The 11,087-nt window shown below is 36.2% G+C and overlaps 2 pseudogenes; one reads left to right on the top strand and one right to left on the bottom strand.

The window, feature by feature from the left end:
* Positions 1–6,477: 6,477 nt before the first annotated feature.
* Positions 6,478–8,650, bottom strand: LOC125592735 (annotated as a pseudogene).
* A 1,364-nt stretch (positions 8,651–10,014) lies between these two features.
* LOC125592736 lies at positions 10,015–10,772 on the top strand (annotated as a pseudogene).
* The last annotated feature ends 315 nt before the right edge of the window (positions 10,773–11,087 follow it).

Raw genomic sequence — 11,087 nt, forward strand, 5'->3', positions numbered from 1 at the left:
AAGATTTTAACCAAAGATCCTAAAAAAATTGAGAAATCAGTTTTTTATATTATTTTATCAATTTATAAGGGGTAAACCATAATCAATGTCTTTGAGATTTTAAAAAGTGCTTGTAACATTCCGTTTATACTTGTGATATTTTTTTATATTAATATAATATATATCAACATTTAGTAATGTATATTCTTTCTTTAAGTCTAGATTAGTTAGTCATATGAGTGTATATTTACCATTTAATAAAAAAACTTTTTTGATCATTTTCCTCTTTGGATATTCTTTTTGGTGGAAAAAAATTAAAAAGAGCTATCTTAGAAAATTTCTCTTTTTGTAAAACCAATAAAATACAGAATATTAAAAACAGTAAAAATCTAAATTTAATAAAAAATTTAAACCAAACAGTAAATATATAAACCAAAACTAAAACCAAAATATGAAAGTCGAAAACACAGTTTAAAAATGAAAAACCAATATTTAACTATCTAAAACCCAAAAACTAAAACCAGAAACTACTAAAGCAATCGAAGTATAGGTTTGTCTAATTTTATGTGATGTAGAACTTATTTGTATTCTATTTTTAATTTCATTAAGCCTTCGGATAATGTCTATTAAGTTTTTGGAAAAGACAATAAATCGATCTAGATCCGAGAATTCAAATGTGAATATGATATAGTTAGACTGTTTAATATGCCGAGATAGGAAACTTATTTGTATTCCTTGATTCATCATCTACAATTATAGGATCGTTTTTAGAATCTTGGTAAAAACAATTTAAATTACCTATAGATGACTTTAGTAATTGTATTTTTTTTTTTGACATCATATTTGTTTTCTTTGTTAAAACTGTAATGGAAGTTGATATAATTTTGATGTATATCCATGAGACAAAGGGATGAAACAATAATGGCAGGAGAACAAAGTACATGAATTATAGGAACAGAAAAAAAAATTGTAGCAACAAATGTGGTCCTGACGCAAGCTCGTGTGGAACGACTTTCCCTAGGACATCCACTCTTTTTTAGTTATCCTATGTACAAAATTTTCATTTCTGTTATAATCAGTGTTTTTCTTCCAGGCTCATGAGAAAATCTCCTATCAATGTATTGTAAATGTTTTAAGGCCGAAGTGGGTGAAATGCATAATAAATCTATAACTCCCTCTCCCTTCAAGAATCAATGACCAAGAACAGCTTCCGCCGTTGGCCGTTTCTTGTGGTCAGCGTTCAACATTGCCTTTCAAGAACATTAAAGGCGCTAGGATTATTAGTCCTTAGCCAGTTGCGCTGAAAGTGTAGCAGAGATTGCTTCTTCTTCTCCCAAGCATGATGTCATGTAAGGTAAGTTCAGTCTATTATCAAAGAGTTCACAAAATTTGAGGTCAACCACGGTGGAATTACATTGAAGCTAAACGTTATACATCTCACCAAATCTCGTTCTTTTCCAATCTAGGGTCCCACGGTTATTAAAAGGAGTTATTGTAGAGAATATGTTGCTACGAATGAGATACGGAGATGTAGCTGTATAGTTAAAGACTGGTCTGGAAAATATGATGTTTGTTCAAGATAAGCCATTAAGTGATGATGTTTGGGGTGGAGGTTTGTTTGTCCAACGAAGATAAACGAAACATCAAGATAAGAGCTAAAGGGACGGGGAATTCTAGAAAAAGACAAAAACATAAGCCATACAGACATAAGATAATGGATAATTCATTGGTGCCAGAAAGCAAACATGGAGTAGGTAAGTGGAATTTGAGAGCTTTTAGTTACTAAGTCTTGCATGCTTGGTTTCCTTCTTCTCCTCGCTGACATTAGTTGGGGCACATGCCTCACCAGAAGAACTTGCACAGCAGGTTAAATGTAAGGAAGACTTTGAAGCAACACTTGCCCCTAGAATTGGTTCGCTATCATCGCCTGCGCTGACTTGGATCTACACGGCAGGTGCTACAGTTTGCAGGACAGCAGGAGAGACTACCTAAGTGACAGATATGGTCTGCTTTTCGTTGTGAAATTGTAGTCTGGGACCTTCACTCTGAAGTTGCGGGTTTTGCCAATGGTAACCACAAGACTTTGTTGAGTTGGCTTCTCATAATGAGCACCCATGTCTCCATTACCTAGCATTCACAACAGGTGCTACAGAGACTACACAACAGCGGACGTGAATTAAGAATAGTTAAAGTGACCTGAAAATAGTTGTCAGTTAAATCTGAGCCTGCCTTCCCGTGAGCTCAAGACCAGCATCGCCAAGTAGCACAAAACTGGCCTTATCGTCATTGTCATAGACAGACAGCTCAGTGCGGTACCTATAATAAAGAACAAACAACTTAGAATAAAAGGCTACTCGATGCAGAAATGTAAGGATAGGGATAGATTACTTTGCAACTCCAGTAGCCTTCACATTTCCACATTTTGGGCATATCAATGAAGTCGGACCTCTGTTCACTTTAGTTTGGCAGTCACTGCCTGCAATGTAGTACCAGTTAGAGTCCCTCTCAACATCATCAATGGTACCTGCCAGAAATTCGTAAACAGTTAGCATTAAACCTTGTAAGTATGTATGGTTATTTGTTCTAGAAAGTGCCTTAGTGGGTTCATGTTTCGAAAACGCAAAGATCTAAGCAACAGTCATTTTCGCAACCTTGGTGACCTCTGACGCATTAGCTACGGCAGAAACGTCTGGGTTTGAGCCAACCTTATACATATAGTTTGAATCAGATGGAGTTTACAACAATAAATTTGAATGAGACCGGATTGTACACAAGGAGAGATACTCATTTGTGGGAGGTACATGTTTATCAATGTAGCTGAGGGCAACGTTCCATGTGGCTTTGAAAGATGGGTTAACAAATGGAATATAGAAAAGATAGCTAAGGTCTGGCCAACAAATAGGGAGTCAATGTTTATACCATACACTAACTAATAAGAAGGAAATTGATTACCTCCAATATGTTTAGTATTTGCGGTTGTCACTAAAAGGACGTAGGAGTTTCAAGGGTGTCACTGAATTTGCAGTAGAACTCATTCGTGGCCTTGTCCCACAAGTAAACATTCATCACAGTTCTGTTTGTTGACTGGGAGATAGAGGCCAGGAAGTGGACCAATCCCATACTCGTTAAAAATTGGGGATAAGCATTCATACCTGTTCATGGATGAGCAAGAGCTCTAACCCAATAAAGGTCCGACCTTTAGCAAAGTTTCTAGCCTCCCAGAAATTGACTAACCGAAAACGGAGTCAAGATTTGGCTGGTCCCCGTGGCGACGGTAGACATGCTGGTGGTGACGCTGTGACGGGAGACTTACCAGTGGATTTCATGGCAGTAGCTGTAGCTTCTTTAGTGAAGTTTTTCAATTAAGGTTGATTGAAGATCAGATGGAGCACTTTATATATAAGGAGATATAATGAGAGATGGAACGAAACCATTTAAGATGACTTAGATTGATGAATTGTGGGTTACTGTAACAGAGAAGTGAAGAATTTGATTGGTGACTACAACATGAGATAGTCGGATAAGAACGAAAAATTATGCTTCAGACCCTTGAGGCATTTGGGCTTAATCCGGTTGTTTAAAATGCTAAGAAACCCAAAAGTAAAAGACCAGTTTCGACGATGACGTGGCAAAAAGATGATTTATGATAGGTTGATTTTTCTAGCTGACGTGAACATCCTGAGAGTTGAGTATATCTCCTTTTTAATATTGTTAGCATTAGCTACGGCAGAAACGTCTGGGTTTGAGCCAACCTTATACATATAGTTTGAATCAGATGGAGTTCACAACAATAAATTTGAATGAGACCGGATTGTACACCAGGAGAGATACTCATTTGTGGGAGGTACATGTTTATCAATGTAGCTGAGGGCAACGTTCCTTGTAGTTTTGAAAGATGGGTTAACAAATGGAATATAGAAAAGATAGCTAAGGTCTGGCCAACAAATGAGGAGTCTATGTTTATACCATACACTAACTAATAAGAAGGGAATTGATTACCTCCAATATGTTTAGTATTCGCGGTTGTCACTAAAAGGACGTAGGAGTTTCAAGGGTGTCGCTGAATTTGCAGTAAAACTCATTCACGGCCTTGTTCCACAAGTAAACATTCATCACAGTTCTGTTTGTTGACTGGGAGATAGAGGCCAGGAAGTGGACCAATCCCATACTCGTTAAAAGTTGGGGATAAGCATTCATACATGTTCATGGATGAGCAGGAGCTCTAATCCAATAAAGGTCCGACCTTTAGCAAAGTTTCTAACCTCCCAGAAATTGACTAACCGAAAACGGAGTCAAGATTCGGCTGGTCCCCATGGCGACGGTAGACATGCTGGTGGTGATGCTGTAACGGGAGACTTACCGGTGGATTTCATGGCAGTAGCTGTAGCTTCTTTAGTGAAGTTTTTCAATTAGGGTTGATTGAAGATCAGATGAAGCACTTTATATATAAGGAGATATAAGGGGAGATGGAACGAAACCATTTAAGATGACTTAGATTGATGAATTGTAGGTTACTGTAACGGAGAAGTGAAGAATTTGATCGGTGACTACAACATGAGATAGTCGGATAAGAACGGAAAATTATGCTTCAGACCCTTGAGGCATTTGGGCTTAATCGAGCTGTTTAAAATGCTAAGAAACCCAAAAATAAAAGACCAGTTTCGACGATGACGTGGCAAAAAGATGATTTATGATAGGTTGATTTTTCTAGTTGACGTGGATATGATGAGAGTTGAGTATATCTCCCTTTTAATATTGTTAGATTATATTTAAAATTATCCAAAAACCTTGAATAATGTTTTGATCATAAGCTGTGAATTTTATTGAATATTGTTTCTGATAATACTGGGGAGGGGTTTTCGTGGTCCCATCAGCTAAATCAGGAGATCACGTCAGGATTTCTTGATTTTTAATTGAAGTCTATTTCTGGGTTTCATGATGCATCGATTCTTTCGTGGACGGAGTCACGGAGGTCGGTTAATAATGTCGGTAGTAGATTCATCAAATTATTTTTTTACTATTGAAAAGAAAATGTGACGTTCATTTCTGCAATCTCATCGGTGTCTCTTATTTGTGTTTCCTGAAAAGCCCAATTGGAGTCTACTAGAAATGAGACGCCCAAATAGAAAAGGCTGAAGAATATTTATGACAGACGTAATACAGAGTAGTAAGCTTTTAGTTGCAAGTTACTTGAGGTTTCGATTTTAGACAAATATTCAAATCGAATCGTGACTTCTCACTTGCCTTACATGTCTACACACAAATTATCCTCACTCTTGAAATGAAATCAAGATTTTTGCTCATTCAACTGTTACACTCATCTTAGCAACATTATATTTATTGCCACCTTCCATATTTTGAACCTTCAAAGCTTTAGCATGGGAACACTGCTGGGCAACATCGTAGAGAGAATTTTTTTTTTTTTTTTTTTTTGCACTTGGTCTGTGGCACCTCTTTAACTATTTTCTCTGCATCCAAAATCATACATATCATGTACATGTTTCCTCTTTCAAAACCAAGATATTTAGTGTCTCTCTTGATCATTATAATCTCCTACTAGCTTTTCATTTCTTTGGGACTCAAGAATCCCCAACCTTTTAACACTCCTGCATCTCCCTCACTTTCAATAATGTATATGTAGTTTTTGACATAATATTTAACAAAAGAAGACCAATGGAACATAAGGACCTCAACAACTTAATTGCACTCGCCGTCGCGGAACAACTCTTTCTCTTCCAGTTCCGCACGTCCGACCATATGGGCGTTAAGAGCATGATTATCCGGGTTGCTTAGGTAGGTTGCTTAAATTAATTTTGATTAAAAAAAAATACCTTTTAATTCAAGAGCATGCTCTTAATTAGGAACAATAAGACCATGATTAACTGGATTCTTAGAGTTGGGTTCTTAGCTGAGTGGAAAGCCGAAGTTAATGCTCTAAGATAGGTCGCTTATCTCCTCCTCTCTCTCATCTCTATCTCTATCTCTCTCCCCACTTCCTGAAATCAGTCGATTTCGATTCCAAAATGTCGTGATTGATCTCTTCTCCTGGGATGATCTCGTCGTCGTCGTCTTTGATCGTCTCGAGGGATAGGGATTGGGTTCGATCGCCTCACCGTGTACGTCACCGTCTTCTCCTCCTCGCCGCCGTCCTTGTTCTGATCCAAAAGCTCCTTCACCGGAACGCTAATCTCTCCGACGGGCTTATCGCCGAGTATGGGACGATCAGCCACGATCTCGATGACTAAGATGAGGCTTTAACTTAGTTAGTAAAGAGATATTCTACAAATCTTATTGATAGTTTCGTGTTGTGGCTTTTGTAAATCTTATTGATGGTTTCGACAGAACCGAGCCTTCACATGGAGGTAGAGGGAGAAGATGAGTTCAGGGAAGAGTATGTTTTCCCCTTCTGCTCAGACTATTTTGATATCGTCTCTCTCTGCTGCCACATAGACGAAGATCATCCCATGGACACTATCAAAGGGGTAAACATCTCTTCCGTATTATTCTGCAATATCAAAAATCTAATAAATGTCTTATCACATGGTTCTTAGTAGATTAGGCAAACAACAAGAGAAAATCAAATTGTAATTAAATCCATCATGTCCGAAAATCATTGACATAGAGAACCAAGAATGGAGAAAAGTTTCCGTCTTTAAGGCATTTGAATCTTTGATTCTTGATTTTCAACAAGACATACAAAAAACTTGTTTTTGGTAAAACGTTGTTTATTACATATCTCCAACTTTTATTACATATCTCCATGTTCCTTCTGATCCCATTTATGTTTGTCGTGTTACCACAAGAATGGAACACACTTTTAGTAGTCCTATCTCTTTTTCAAGTCTCTGTTTTGTTATTTTTTGTAGTTGTGCCATCTCTGATTGTTTGCTTTTTGTTTATGATGGAAATGCAGATAACTTCTTGGGGTTTGAGGAGGTGGTCTTCTTATTCCCTGGAGGATGGCCGGAGTCTCGAGAGATTGCCGGATTCTAACAAGTGAGTACTCTTCTTCTCTTCTCCTCTCTTGCCGTATGTTTTGTGTATTGAATGGTCTCCTTTGAAGAACATAATATTGGCAAAAGTCTAAATATTTTGTTATCAAGTGAATACTAGTTTTACATTAATATGAAGAATAATGAAACTACTTTTAGATACCAAATTTGGAAATGGAGTTTTTTACTTATACCCAATTAAGAACCTTGCAATGGACCACTTAAATGTTTGGGTTTTTTAACCTTGTCTCTTAATTCACTTTTTGTGCTTGAAAGCATTAAAAAAGTAATAAGAACCCCTAACATGGGTATTTACAATAATCATGCTGTAAGAGCCGCTACCATTTGATGCTACGACTCATGGTTTTTGTCTCTTTGATCACAACACTCTTGGGAATTTTTACCACTGGTATTACTTTATTACCGAAAAAACAGAGACCGCTCTAAAAACAGTGCATAGTTCGAAACGATATAAAACAATAACAAATCCAAAAGACATCAAATAGAAAAACATACTGATATCACTCCATCCAAAAGTAATCGTTGTCTTTATCCCTCATCACTGTGTTCATGTACCCCATCATTCTCTCGTGTGTTGCAGTAGCGTAAGAAAGTAGTGAAGTCATATCTATCATCTCAGCTTGAGGAGGACGAGGCACCGGTTCCATCCACCGTGGGACCACGAATGGGCAAAACGAGATACAAACTCTAAAGTTCAAGTGTAAATTTGATGATGATCTTGGATGCCATATTGTATCCACGCTCTTCTTACATACAAAATGGTCAATGAGACAATCTTGATGACCATCATTAGATGCATTCCTAAGGATTGTGTAGTTTCGTTTCCGCAGGTTACATGATACCCCATGATAATCCCGTTGACTCCATAGATAAACAATACCAATATCAAACGGATTCATTGCCAACGGTGCATAGTTACTGATAATCGGGAAGCCTACTTCCCACAAAAGATGCCAAGTGTCGTCATCATTGTTCAGCCTCCAAATCTTCAAAACAGTTTCTTTGTATCGAGCTAATGATCTGAGATACATGACAAAGCCTCCTGATATAGTCAAGGTTCGTTAGTAGTCCTTGTTGTAATCCGGATAGTCTGGTAATTGGACAACCCGGAATTGATCGGATTCAGAATAGAAATCAAGAGCTACGACTACTCCAGGTTCACTCATAGAACTATAGTAGATTGTACCATTCAGGTTGATATCACACATGCTGCTGATGCAATAAGGATAGTAGTCTACTTTGGAAGTCCAGATCCCTGTCTCCGAGGAATACAGAAACACACTCAAATGATTATTTGTGGATTGGACAGTATCTAACCTAACCACTTTAAAGCTTATAACGACACCGTCCTCGTCCAAACGAGTCACCAAACAAGCCACACTAGAATTAGCACCTTTCGGATCAGATGGAGGTGGAGGGATTTCGACCCACTGCTGTGAAACTGGATTGCCCACGTAGCAGTAAGCATTATCAGAGTCGTTTCTAAGCAAAACCAGTCCACTGGAAGAAGTCACATAGTCAATATCACTGATATGATAGCGTTTGAAAGAAGGTGGGATGAGTGAAGCTGGAGATTTTGGAAGATCCCATGTTTTGCATCCATGAAACCCTATGAGCTCGTATGGTCCGTACAAGAGCGACCATGATGAAGAGGAGGAGTGTATTCAATAAGAGATGATTTGTATCAAAATGACAAATCCCTTGTTATTGAGATATGAATTTTAAAAACTCATTTAAAATTTAGTGTTATCTAACTTGACATTTTATAAATTACTCTGAAATCCATTGTTATTGAAAATATTTTAAGTTGTGAAGTTTTCAAATTTTCAAGTGATTTTAGAGTGTTTGGGTGGAGTTTCTTAGTTAAAAAAAATAAAAAATCAAATTTCATGGTTTTAAGTGATACTCTAGAGTGGTTTAACAAAAATCATTTTATCCTCTGCAATTCCTTAAAATCATCTAAAACCTCATTAAAAATCAAATCACCTTAAATTTTAGATTGAATACACCCCCTAAACTTTTAGATCAATAAATTGAGAGGAGGGACTAGACCACGTTGTTTTAAAGAAAAAAGCCGGATTTTATAGAATTTCCAGTGTATATCTCCAATATTTTTTTTTCTAAAATAGAAAAATAAATCATAGAAGTGGATTTACCCAATATACTACTCTATAATAGAAATCTTATATTTTTAAAGAAATATATAGAGAAATTCTACTTTTGGTTTTATATTTAGAATTTGAAATAACATTTCTTTATTTCTCTTAAAAATAGAAGAATTCTATTAAAAAAACATATAGAAGCAAATCTCACTCTATAATAGAATTTGTCTATTTTATAGAAAATTATAAAGAAGAACATAAAGTTGGATTCAAGATAGTTTTAATAATATAAATCCACACAATGCGAACACAATGAACCTAACTAAAATGAATCACTACATAAATAATTAAAGTCCAAAATTAATATGATGTTTAAAGCTATTTTGTTTTAACTTGTAAATAATACTTTGGTTATAATTGGTTGGACGACAAAGATAAATTCTTTGTTGTATAGTTTAGGTTAGACGCATTTGTTTTAGCTATATATTTGTTATAGCTATTAAAAAAATTATAGACATTTTTTAAAATTCAAAGTGAACAAGGTTCTTACAACTATTTTCAGTATTTTTTATAAAAATAGTCTAAAGCATAATTGATACTTTAAAGGTTGTAAATAAAATTTATATTGGAAGTTATCAAATAAAAGCTTATTTTTCTATTGGATACCAACCATAAAAATGGTAGAATTAATTATTATTTTTGCCACACAAACAAGTATATTTGAGATGGTAGATTTTGAATCCAGAATGCTTAGCACCTATCCAAATTCGCTGTAACTTGTGCTTAAGACACGATGATGTGGGTCTGAAAAAATACATCATCTTTTCTCATTCAGCTGTTACACTCATCTTCCATTTATTCATCTACGCAAAGTTATATTTATTGCCACCTTCCATAATCTGAACCTCCAAAGCTAGAACATGGGAACATTAGTGGGTCACGTCATACCGTTTTTTTTTTCTTCTTTGCACTTGGTCTATGGCACCTCTTTAACCACATCAAACTATTTTCTCTTCATTCAAAATCATACATATCATGTACATGGTTTCCCTTTCAAAACTAAGATATCTAGAGCTCTCTTGATCATTGTAGGCTCCTCGCTTTTTTTATGTCTGTGGATCTCTTCCTGGTCAAAAGAATCACCAACCATTTGATCCCAGTGACAAACACAAAACTATCCCCATAACTTTGAGCACTCCTGCATCTCCGTCACCTTCATAACCTATGCGGCTTTGGCCATCATTTTTTAACAAAACTAGACCAATGGCTCATAGGGACGTCATCAACTTAATGGTAGCACTCGCCTTCGCGTAATAGCTCTTTCTCTTCCATTTCCACTCGTCCGACAACACAGGCGTTGATTGCCACTACCATTACAACTCGTGGTTTTTGTATCTTTGGTCAAACACTCTTGGCGATTGCCTTACCAACACTCTTGCATGCATGCTTTGGACACAATGTTTGGTTTCAAAGGATTTGATTTCCACACGTTGAAGAAGGTACATATACAATTAGATGCTAAGCATCGAACGTAAATATACAATTGGTTAATATTCAGTATAGCTGGTTTCTGGTGAGTGTAACCATCTTTGCAATGTGGTTTGATATTATTTTGCAAAGAATTTATGGTGAGAAAATTGAATATTCTAAGCTTCGGACAAAGACATCAAAATCATGATGACTAGCTTGAGAATCATGGCTGCTGGAAAAGTACCAACTTCTAATAATGTTTTCGTATTCCAATTCAGAGAGCTTGATCATGTGAATTTAAACTTAATTCTGTATTTATTAAAATGACACTAGATAGGAGACGATCCATTAAAATGACACTTAATTTGGATTTGAGCCAAAAGTAAATCGATTCTTTTGTTGTAAGAGCATCTTTATCCTACGTACCTAATGGGTTTCTTAATTTATTTTTAATAGTATTTATAGAGTTAATTTTGGTAAGAAACTTGATTAAGAACCTTGAGACTTTTTCTCCCTCCATTGC

This window comes from Brassica napus, chromosome C9 (genome assembly GCF_020379485.1).
Source record: "Brassica napus cultivar Da-Ae chromosome C9, Da-Ae, whole genome shotgun sequence".
Taxonomy (NCBI): Eukaryota; Viridiplantae; Streptophyta; class Magnoliopsida; order Brassicales; family Brassicaceae; genus Brassica; species Brassica napus.